The sequence below is a fragment of the Hevea brasiliensis genome, chromosome 13, assembly GCF_030052815.1.
Source record: "Hevea brasiliensis isolate MT/VB/25A 57/8 chromosome 13, ASM3005281v1, whole genome shotgun sequence".
NCBI lineage: Eukaryota > Viridiplantae > Streptophyta > Magnoliopsida > Malpighiales > Euphorbiaceae > Hevea > Hevea brasiliensis.
The window spans coordinates 21,955,261-21,966,539 of NC_079505.1; positions in this window are offsets into that span (position 1 = coordinate 21,955,261).

The window sequence follows — 11,279 nt, forward strand, 5'->3', positions numbered from 1 at the left end:
TGCCTAGATAATTTATTTAAGGTGTTGCAAAGATACAAAAAATCAAACCTAATCCTAAATGGGAAAATTGCCACTTCCTGGTAAGGGAAGGTATAGTGCTGGGACATTTGATATTAGAAAGAGGAATTGAGGTTAATAAGGCAAAAATTGAGATCATTGAAAACATGCCACCACCAACATTAGTTAAGGGAGTGCAAAGCTTTTTAGGACATGCAGGGTTCTATAGAAGATTCATTAAAAACTTTTCCAAAATAGCTAAGCCACTTACCGACCTGTTAAGTCAAGATGTTCCCTTTCATTTTTATGAAAATTGCGTTATTTCTTTTAACAGGATCAAAGAAGCCCTGATCTCAGCACCAATAATGCAGCCACCAGATTGGGAGCTACCATTCGAGGTGATGTGTGATGCAAGTGACTTTACAGTTGGAGAGGTGCTTGGGCAAAGAAAAGATAAAAAGATTTATGCCATTTATTATGCTAGCAAGACACTCGATAACGCGCAAATCAATTATGCTACCACAAAGAAAAAATTCCTAGCAGTGGTGTTTGCAATGGACAAATTCATATCTTACCTAATTGGATCAAAAGTCATCATTTTCACAAATCATGCTGCCATTCGATACCTTTTGAACAAGAAGGAAGCAAAACCAAGGCTGATTCGATGGATTCTACTCTTGCAAGAATTTGACCTTGAAATCAAGGATAAAAAGGGTTCCAAAAATGTAGTGGCTGGCCATCTTTCCAGGCTGAACTTGGAGTACATAGCAGACTTCGAGGATTTGCCAATTGATGACTCATTTCCTAATGATCAACTACTAACATTCTCCCAGACTCCATGGTATGCTGGCTTTGTTAATTTTCTTGTATGCAGGGTATTGCCTCCAAACATGACTTATCAGCAAAGGAAGAAATTCCTACATGATGTGAGATATTAAGCATTGGAGGAACCTCTACTGTATAAGAAATATCTTCACAAGATTTGGCACACCACGAGCAATAATCAGCGATGGAGGAAGTCACTTCTGCAACCAACAATTCGAAACACTACTGAAAAAGTATGGAGTGACTCACAAGTTGGCCACATCTTATCATCCTCAAACCAGAGGCCAAGTAGAAATCTCAAACAGGGAACTGAAGCGGATTCTAGAGAAAACTATAAACAGATCCAGGAAGGACTGGTGCATGAAGTTAGATGATGCACTGTGGGCATACCGCACTGCATATAAAACCCTAATTGGCACAACACCTGTAACACCCTCCCGGTAGCAACTCCGTACATTCTACTGTTCCGGTGATCGGTGTCGGTCCGGACAGCTAAAACGTCCGGAAAAATATTTAAACTAAAGTCAGGAACCATAATTAACTCAAATATTAATAAGAAAAATTTAGTAAAAATTTTAGAAATAAAATACAACCAAGTCAAATGAGCCGGTGCCCAAGCGATGAGTAACCTAGAGGGAAGTTGCGGTTCTCGCAATGAGGAGCCCTAGACCCCGGAAAAATTCATAAAATAATTTTTGAGATTCCAGAGAAGGGTCATTGAGGTTCCTATGGCATTAGAATGCCAAGAAAATATTTAGAAAATTTTTTCAATCGGTACAGACAATTTTGACCCGTTAAGCCAAACGGAGGGCATTTTGGTCATTTCGCCTTCAGAGGTGATTTTTGGCCTACTTGTCCAGTTAAGTAAATAATTAATATGACATAAAATATGAATAAACATTACTAAAAATGAAATTGGAAATGAGTAGTGGATAAAAGAAAAGGAAAATGAAATAAAAAGCAATTTATGACATCTTGATGATGTCATTTAAAAGCCATAACCAATCACAATTAAGTAACCATTTGACTAATTAATAAAAGAGATAAATAAAGACCAAGGAAGACCAAAAACAAGCAGCCATCTCCTTCTTCAAAACGTGATCCTCTCCTCCATAACCCTCCATGGAAGTTTTCTTTAATTACTTCCATTTTCCCATGAATTTGCACTATAAAACCCTAACTCCCTTCACTAAAAACTTGTCTCTACCTCTTGGGAAGTGTTTGGCAGCCTAGAAAGGGAAAGAAAGTGAAGATTAACTTGGGAAAATTCTGCCCTACAAGAGGTTAGTGCACATATATACTTAAAACTCTTTAATCCCATGCTAGAGACTTGAAACAAGTATGAATTTGTAACTTAAATGAATAAAAGTTATGTGTATGTCCACCATGATTTTTGGCAGCCCTAAAGAAGGAACATGATTGAGTGTCTTGATGGACTTAGAGTGAACTAGAGAGTATGTTTAAAATATATATATATATATATATATATGTAAGGAATGAAAGTGATTAATTAAGGTAGTTGTGAAAATTTATAATGGAAATTAGGGTTTTGAGGTGTGAAACTTGGATTTAGCTTATGAAATTGTGAAAGAACATTATAAGGGTCAATTAGTGACCATTTTAGGTAAGTTGACCATAATTTGGACTGAAATGTAGCATGGCAAAGGGAATGTGTAGGCTGCCTTGTAAGTGCAGCAGGGTGACTGAGATTTCAGTCCACTTGGACTGCCATATCCTTGGCTGTGTTGGTCCAATTGGTGTTTGGCCAATTGGACATGAAACTAGGCTTGTAATGGCACATTTTTTCTGAAGAAATCATGCCCAAAAGACCAAAGCAAGAGGACCAAATATTGGCCCCAATCCGGATACCCTGCAAACAGCCCCTGTAGAATGACCAAATGAATAGTAACTGTTCATTTGGCCATAACTCACTGTAGAATGGTCAAATTGACCTGAAATTTTTACAGCAACAAGATATGATATAGACAAACAACTTTCATGAAGAACATTACCCCAAATTATGCCATTAACCCATTCAAATTATTGGGCAAAGTTAAGTTATCAAACCTGCAACTCTGTAGATTTTCACTTGAGCAGTAATGTTTGGATGGCTATAACTCTCTCTAGAAAACTCGGATTTAGGCGATTCTTGAACCGATGGAAACCTAAGGCATGGTAGAACATTTCATATGAAGAAAGTTAGACCTTATGAACTTAACTTGATCAAACTACTGACCAAAGTTGGACCAAAATCTGCCAAAACCCAAAATTGCAGCATGAACAGTACACGTGAACAGTAAACTTATTTTGGCCATAACTTGAGCTACAAAACTCCAAATGGAGTGATTCAAAAAAAGAAATTCAACTAGACAAAATAAGGAACAACTTTCATGTTTACCATTTCCTCAAATTCCCACTGTAACAGTGCTTAATGGAATAGTAAAGTTAAGCTTCAAAAACTGAAAATTTTGTTTCCCTTGGTTTAAGCCTAGAAATGGTAATGGTGATCACTTCCAACAAGTTTTAAATGAAAAATGTGGTATGTTTGAAGTGCCAAAGCCAATGTACCTACTTTCTATGCAAAAGTCAACTTTTTAATTGACTAATGAAGTGAATAGTGACACCAAAACTTGAAATTCAAAAATGTGAAACTTAAAAATGCAAAATGCCCTAGTAGGCCTAATGTGATTGGTTTGGATAGTTTGGCATGCCAATAGGGTATTGTTTTAGCAGTACTGCGAAAGGCTTTATGCCTGTGTTCATGGCTTTATGCCCGTATTCATGGCTTTTATGCCCATATTCATGGCTTTTATGCCCGATTATGTGATATCATGGCTTTTTAGCCATCTTGTTGCATACATGGTTGGCGTTCTGCGTCCCATGGTATGATGACCGAGGCACCGCGGTGTCGGTGCCAACGACTTCGTTATCGATCCGATCGTCGGTATAGGTTACTTGGGCATGGAAAAGTATAACTGTGATTGAACTGATTATTAAAGAAAATACGAAAATTAAGTATCAGGAATGATTACAAAAATACAAAGAAGCTCAAGATCATGAAAAAAAAAAAAAATTAACGAAATGCATGAAGAAGTTAATATCATAAAACGTAATTAGCCCTCGACTAAACATTAAGTTGGTAATTATTCAGTTCTTATGAACACAATGGCTAAGAAATTATGATTTTTATTTGCATATTATTTCTTTCTATTTTATTATTGGCACCACTAAGCTTTATGCTTAGCGCGTCACTTTTGCAACGCGTAGGTACTGAAGATTTGGACAGAGAGCCCAGTAGACCACAGATTGGGTAAGGCCGTTCACAGTTCTGCATAGTGTCCGTGTCACCTCACCGTCTACAGTGCATTGGTAGGACACTAGGCTTCATTTTGGTATTTTGTAATTGATTTTTATTTTCCTTTGTGTAAATGAAACTTATGTAATGTATTTTGATTTTCATGTAAATAATGCAAAATTGTGTTTGTAAATGGAAAAGTGAATATTGATCTGTGACTGTTACATGACTATCAAATGTGATGAATGATTGAGAAACGAATGGTTGAAAAATATTGAGATTTTGATATTGGAGTTTGTGAATAGATGAATATGATTATTAGAAGTGTTTTTCACAGGTTCCGAAGAACTGTTTTCTCCATTTTTAGCCGGTACTCCGCCGGATTTTCTTTAAAATTTTCGGAACCTCAAATAAATTACAATTTCAATAAATGAATTATATTTCACAAGTTATATTCAAAACTACGATAAAAATGAATTAAGATAAAATAGAGTGCTCCGGCACACTGAGTGGCATAACTTGCTCGGCTACACTGTAGTCGGGTAAGGGGTGTCACAACACCCTTCTGATTGGTTTATGGAAAATCATACCATCTCCCTGTTGGACTTGAGCATAAAGTTTACTGGGCAATTCAGATCCTAAACTTTGACCTCAAAGCTACTGGTGAAAAAAGGCTCCTACAATTGAATGAGTTGGAAGAAATCCGACAGGATGCATACGAAAATGCCAAAATCTTCAAGGATAAAACCAAAAGATGGCATGACAGGTGCATAGCAAGGAAAGAAATAAAAGAATGAGATATTGCCCTATTATTCAATTCTAGATTGAAACTCTTCCCAGGGAAGCTGAAATCAAGATGGTCTAGACCTTTTAAGGTCACTCAAGTCTTTCCACATGGAGCAGTAGAAGTAAGGAGCGAAACCTCAAGAGCAGTAGAAGTGTGGAGCGAAACCTCAGGAGCATTTAGGGTCAATGGGCAAAGGCTGAAGCCTTACTTTCAGGTAGAACCCATAGAAATGGGAATTAATTGCACCATCGACCATCCTACTGATAGACCATAAATAAGCAAAGTCCAACTAAAGACTATAAATAAGCGCTTTTTGGGAGGCAACCCAAAATCTTTATGAACTTTTCTTCTTTTCCTTTTTTATATTGATTTTTGTTTCATACTCATTAGTATTTCATTTTGTAGGACCTTCTGGAAAAGAAAAAGGGGAGTAGAGAACAAGAGAGGAGAGGACTCATCGAGTCAAAACCATAAAAGTGAAAATTGGATAAAACCGGGGAAGTAGCTCTATTGCTAACATTTGCATCCATTATGTGTTGTGATGATAAAAATTTTCATTTGAGAAAAATTTGGAAAATAAAAAAATTACACGGGTCGTGTACTGATTTCACACGCGCCGTGTAACTTTCTGGAAGTCAGTAATTTCTTGCCATTTTTAACTCTGAGGGATACAGAAAGTTACACGGGTCCATAGCCCAATTTACACGGACCGTATATTGTTGCTAGCAGAATAGCTTGAAGACAGAAAGTTACACGGGTCCTCTTTATACTTAACACGGGCCGTGTAACATGTCCAGCAAAGCAACTCAAGAGGCAGTAAGTTACACAGGTCCTTGAGCTAAATTACACGGTCCATGTACTATGATAGAATTTGAAATTTTTGGGCAGAAATTTACACGGCCCTACATGTCAGGACCCGTGCAGTGATACATGACTCGTGTATCATGTCGCAGATGTGACTCTTGGGGTGTGAAATGCATGAAATAAAGAGTCCTAATGGCTTTTTAAATGCACCCCTCACCTTAAACCTATTCATAAAGGCAAAACCCTTCATCTCCACCCATCCTAGTCTATAAAATCAAATCTCTTCTCCCTTCACCAAACCCTACTCTTCTCCTTCACAAAAACTCATCAATGGCTCCTGCAAAGTGATCTGCAAGAAGAATGGGCTCTTCCTCAAGGCACGGAGAGGAATCCTCACCTTCTCCCCCTCAGCCGACACCCCAATGCCCAAGAACAAGGGCAGCCTTTCCTCAACCCTCTCAACCAGCCCATCCTCCACCGCAACCCCAACCACAAGCTACTCCTCAACCAGAAATCTCCATTGCTTGGGGATTTTGTGATGATGCCCATAAGGCAATGTGCACTCGGGTTCACACTCGAAAATTAAGCTCCACAAAATACATGGATTTCGCGCTATTGGAGCAAATCGGGCTGCAGGATGAGATTAATGGGCTACTCGATAACATCGGGTGGACAAGGTTCGCCCAACTCCAATTTCCAGCATACCAGGACACAACTTTGAAGTTTTTGGGCAGTTTCAAGGCCACCTTATGGCCTACCAATAGGGAAGACAGAGGCAGAATTGAATTTTGCCTCCTTAGCATCGATCGGGTGATGAATATAGATGAGTTCAACGCCATCTTCGGCTTCGATAGCACCGGCCACTAAGAGATCCCTAAGAACTGCATGCTCTATAACGACATCAACTTCTGGAGTTCCATTACCCTAAACATGGAGCCGTATAACTCCAGCAAGTCCAAATCCACTAGTATCACAAGTCCAACCCTGCGCTACATGCACCGGTTCACCGCCCACACAATCATGGGCCATGGTGACAGCCTTAGCGTTGTAAACACCAGCGAGCTATTCTTTTTGTGGTGTATGGTCACCGGGCAATGCTGCAGCACCGTCTTCTTTTTGTGCCACCACCTCCGCCGCCTCTATCATTAGCCTACCGGGCACATCATGCTTGGTGGCCTTGTCACAACCATCGCCCTCCACTTCAGATTCATTTCAGGACGTCACAGGCTGCGCTTTGTCAGTGGAACATCAAGAATAGATCAAACCATCTGCATATCCATGGGGATATGTAAGAAGGTGGGCAACACCTGCTACTTGCTGGATGCTGAAGGGAATGCCATCCCTCGGAGAGATGAAACACAAGAAGGACCTAGAGAGATTTTGCAGCCACAGGCGGAACCCCAAGAGCCAATGTTTCAGGAGTCCCCCGCTCGAGTGCCTCCATACACACCACCACCAGCAGACCCATTACTTGCATATCTACAGTGCAGGGGGACCACAATCAACAATAGGATGCGAGCAATCTAGGACACCTCCAGGAAGCCCACAACAAGTTGGACATGCTAATGGAGAGGCTCGATGAAGAGGAGCCAGCATCGCCATCATCACCATCAGAGACTTTTTAGACCTAGGACTATAGGATAGGTTCTTTATTGTAAAATCTTCAATACCTTAGTCCTAAACTGCAATCATAAGTCTCTTTTATTTGTTTTATGTCCAAAATTTTCCATGCTTAATAAATAATATGCTCTCTTATAATTTGTGTACGTTTTCTCTAATTTTGCATATTATATTAACATTGAGGACAATGTCCGGTTTGAGTTTAGGGGTGTATAAGTGCATTGCATATCATTACATGCATATCATTACATTGTTTAAATTTAGCTATAATATTCTTGTGTATCAAAATTCCAAAAAAGTATTGAAAATTTTTGAAAATTTTGAACTTTGAATTATGAAACTTAAAACTATAACCAATTTCTAGTAAGCTAATAATTAGACTCCACGGGATAGAGGAATGAACGTATCTGGATAGGCAAAAAGGGATTCTAACATGTTGTCTGTAAAAACCCTAATCTCTTTAGTGGAATTAGACTAGTTAAACCCCTTCATAGTCATTAATCTGTCACATTGAACTTGTAAAATTAGGAGAAAATTTTTTGAAATACAAGCAAACCTAAAAATGCCTCAGCAACTCTAGAACATATCTCTTAGACCTATCAAGGCGAAATCCTAGTATATGCTTGATGAAGAAATGATTAAGGCATTCTTTGCTATAGCCTCACTAAGCCTTAGCTACCCCTAATTAAAATGTATATCCCTTGTAGCCAACTTAAAGCCTATATTTATCCGTTAGATTTTCCTTGCTTACCCATATTATTTACCTAGCCCCTAGCCTAAACACATACCTACCCTTTTGAGGAAGCTAAATGTAACACCCCTATTTGCATAGCCTGGTATATTTTACTGTTTTGGTGACCGGTGTCGGTCCAGACAAGTAAGAGAAGTAGAACCACGTCTAAGATACCTAGTTAAGCTCTGAACGCAAATAATTAGTAATTGCCAAAGAGTTAAGTATAAAAAAGAAAAATGGAACACAAAAAGTTAAATAAGCCGGGAGTCACAGCGATGGGTGACCTTCTCGGGAATGACTGCGAGGTCAATCTAAACTCAAATTTCGAATCGTAAAATATGAAACCGCGGTCCTTAGGACCATTGTGAACACAGTGGAAAAGAGAAAATCACAAAAAAGAATCGTTAAGTAGGTCAAATAATTAGGCCAAGGATCTAGAAGAAATATTGAATTACTTGCAAACCGGATCGAACCGGCGAGGGGCAATTTGGTCAATTCACCCCTAGAGCTGACTCCTGACCTAACTGTCCAATAAAATCGGAGAAAAGAAAATTTTGGGATCAAGAATTAAATTAAATAAGTAAATGGAAAAGAAATGAAAAAAAAATGAAAAAAAAAATCAAAAAGTTGGACATCATGCATGACATAAGCATGATGCAAAAAAATCAAATATTTAAAAATTGAAATTTGTGGGATAATTAGGTATTAATATAGTTAAAATTAAAAAGAAAAAAAAAAGAAATAACATCTTCTTCCTTTATCCATTTCAGCCGCCCCATCTCTCCCTCACATCTCCATTGATGGCCACTATGGATGAATTAACCAAGCTTGCATAACTTGATTTTAACCTCCCAAAGTGAACCCGAAACCCTAAAAAGCTTGCTATCTCAACTAAACAAGAGGATTGAAGAAGAAAAAGGGAGGATAAAAGGAAAGAATTGAGGAAGTGGAACTCCAAAGTTGAGGTAAGAATTTAAATTAGAATTTTTAGTATAAAACACATGTTTTGAGTTAATTTAACTTAGATTTCAACTTAAAAATCAAAACAAAACAATTGTTAAGGGACCAAACATGAAATTCGTCCAGCTAGGGTTAGGGTTTGATATGAATGAGTTTGATGGTTTTGACTGGTTATTTGAGGTGAATTAGGTGTGTAGAACATGAATACACACTTTAAATTGCATTAGATTGAGCTTTGTGTGTAGCTAGGGTTTTGAACATGTGAAAAATTGAAAAAAAATTTGAGAATTGGCCAAATGATATTACTGACTTTATTTGAGTTGAGAAATGGTCAATTGAGACCATTTGTGGTGTGTATGAATTGTTGGAAACAAGTTTAAATTCGGATTGGTAAGGGTCAATTTGCAGGTAGCTTGACCTAGGTCCCTTTCAGAGACCAAAACTTAAAATTTACTAACCTAGTTGGTGTGAGGCCTATTGGGAATGAAACTAGACACAAAATGGCACATTTTTCATTTAAGAATCATGCCCAGAAAGTGACCATAACTTAGTGAACAATTAGGCCAAATTCGGAATTGGCAAACTGACCTGTACAAAAATGACCAAATGAACAGTAATAAACGTAAATGACCACAAATTGGTCTAGGAAGGTCTAAATGAGTTGAATTTTATACCAAAAGAAAGCTGAGACATAGCCCTACAACTTTTATGAAGAAAAGAAACCCAAAATTTGACCATAACCTATCTGAAAAACCACCTGTAGTCAACCCATTAAAATTGCCAAAATCCAAAATTTGCCCAGAATTCTGGGTAACATTAAATCTGGCCAGCTATGTTTAAATGGCCATAACATAGGCTGCAAAACTCCAAATATAGTGATTCAAAAAGGTAAATAAAGTTAAGACAATAAAAAACAATTTCTATGAAGAAAACTTAGCCAAATTACCGCAGCAACATAACCAATGGAACAGTGCAAAACTGAACACCAAAACTGAAAATTTGAAATTTGTGCCTAAGAGACTTGAAGTTTGAGAAAACAACCAAAACCAACAATTAGGTAACCAAAATGTGGTATGTGGGTGAAATTAGAATTCTCATACCTATTAAGCATTAGAAAGTCAACAAATTGACTTGAATAGTATCGTGAATAGTAACCCCAAAATACAAATTTTAAAGAACGTCAAGTTTAGCATATTAAAGCTAGGTAGAAGTAGATTTGAATTCATTTTTGGATTTATGATAAATTATGATACTGAAACACTATGAAATTGTGTGTTTCAGTTGAAAAGAATACCGGGAAAGAACCCGAGGCATCGAGTCAAGGCCAAGAGGTGACTAGTATAAGGTTTGTGCACAACATAGAAATTTCTGTAAATTTTCTTCTACAAATGGTTTTGAATGAATTGTAATATTAAATTGTGAATTAATTTTATTGAAATGTTTATTATGCTTTTGACTTTAATTGTTGAAAGTTTACTTGTATATATTTGAAATGGCAATAAATGTTTAGTAAATTGCTAAGACAGTTTTGAAACCACAGTGTCATGACAATATATTTGAATGTCTCACTAGCATGACTAGTAAGAGAAATTAGTTTCAAATTTTAATTCATTCTCTGGCTGAAGTGTTGAGGTGTGTGCCAGTAGAAGAAGAAATTGAATGGGTACCCATATATTTCAGCTAGCTAGCCTTGTGATTTCTCATAAGCCTCTGGCTATTGAGATGAATATATTTCGAATGGCATGATATAACTGTGTGTTTTTATGAAATTGATTTGAGAATTTCTAAATGAAATTGTTGGACTAAAAGTTTATAAATCATGTTTTGCATATGTCTTTCATTTTTAGCAATGTGTTTGAATAAGTATGATTTGAATTATGCATAAATGTTATTTTAGTATGTTGTGCACCACTGAGTCATAGTACTCAGTGATGGCTGTTATTGCTGTCGCAGATATAGAGACTAGAGGAGCAGCAGAGTGAGCTGCTGAGGATTTGGAGCCACATCCCTAAAGTTTTGTCGGGTATACTTTATACCCTGATTGTAATGTTTATATTTGTCTATGTAACCGTATGTATATGTATAAATTGACTTTGAGTAGTTGTATAGAGTTTGTAATAATATTATTTTGGTTTTGCTAATGTAAAGTTTGGTTGATGAATGTAAATAGTTTTTACTTGAATGAAATATGAATGAAATTATTTAGTATTATTTTTTATGATATTTGAATTGAAAATTATGTTGGAATTTTGGAGTTT